The sequence below is a fragment of the Sceloporus occidentalis genome, unplaced genomic scaffold, assembly GCF_023333645.1.
Source record: "Sceloporus occidentalis isolate IW3139 unplaced genomic scaffold, rSceOcc1.0.p SCAF_321, whole genome shotgun sequence".
In the NCBI taxonomy this organism is placed as follows: Eukaryota; Metazoa; Chordata; class Lepidosauria; order Squamata; family Phrynosomatidae; genus Sceloporus; species Sceloporus occidentalis.
In genome coordinates, this window is record NW_028317301.1 from 564467 (window position 1) to 565994 (window position 1528).

Here is a 1528-nt window from a genome sequence, read left to right on the forward strand (position 1 = left end):
CGGATTAGTTTGAATAAGTGTTGTAGTTCTAATTTATCAAGTATTGATAAATATGTTACAAAAAATTCCCAGTTGCCAACTGGGAAGATGCGAACCCTCAGGTTTTGCATGGACACTCCAGGCGAGGCGCCGGCTCAATTTCCGGGTGGGTGGAGCAACATTTAGACACGTCTACTCTCCACCCAATTCTCCTCCCACCCCATACAGATTTAAGGTGTTTGGGTCACTTGTGCAGCTATCCCCGCCCACATATGTGTTATCTCCTCCCCTCATATAGGTAACCTCACCCTTAATGATGCCACGCCCCTCAATGAGGAAAGGCTCTGGGTAGTTGAAGCCTGGAAGTTCCCAGGTGTGTCTACCATGTATCATTGTTATGACACATTAACATGCAGATGACATCACAAAAGAGCTCAGGTTACATTAGGTAAGACATCATGTCAACGCCTGGTTGGGTTTCACTTTAACCTCATAGAAATAACCCAATGAAAAAAATCTTCCCATAAAATGTAACTACATTTGTCTAAATTTAAAGCAGTGTAACAAGTGGCGATGCTTCGCCAGAGAGCTCGAAAGCTCCCGAAATTTCCTAAGAAGTGGTTAAAAGAGTCCAATCCATGTGATTCAAGGTTCGCTTCTGCAGCTACGCCTAGAACTAAGAACAAAATAATTGAGCCCCCAGATGAAATTGCAAACAAGGTTTATATTTCTCTAATCCTCACAATCCGTAGAGGATTTTCGGAGACTGACAGCCAAAGTTGGAGCTCATTTAATGAAACACTTGGAAAAATGCCAATGGCTAGATCAGGTTAAAGAAAAATTGAGCATGCAGAAAGTTTAACTGGTCAGGAAGGTTAAGGGAAAATACATAACGAACTATATACTTAATCTCTTGAAGCTTGTTCAGTGAAAGAAAGAAAATTACTTCAAGAGAATAACAGGAAGAAAAAAAAAATTCTAGGCTTTGGAACTAAAATAACAAGTGTTCTTTCTGAACGCGAGGACGTGACATCGTTTTACAAAGCAGAGCTCCAGAAATCAAATCGTTACTGGCATTCTATCGCCGTATGTATGGGGCAGACTGCGAAGAGAGGCTCCTCATGAGTAGATGTAGTAGAGGTGGGAATGGGTAGGTAGATGTTCAAAGCGTATCCAGGTAAAGTCAAGAAAGTCGACATTTCGAAGGCCATCAAGACGGGGCAAAGGTAGACCCTCTAGGTAGGCTCACAAGTCTTAACTAGGTTGATTGTTAACCTAAAATTTGTGTTCCTTTTGAAATAAAGGACCTAAAATTACCAAGTAGTGCTCCAGAAATCGAATCGTTATTGGCATACTATCATATGACTACAAAGAGAGGCACCTTCATGAGTAGATGTACCAGAGGTGGGAATGGGTAGGCAGATGTTCCAACCATATCAAGGTAGAGTTAAGAAAGTCAAAATTTGGAAGGAGAGGCAGACAAGGCAGACATAGACCCTCTAGGCAGCACACAAGTCTTAACTAGGTTAAAATAATACAGGAACATCAG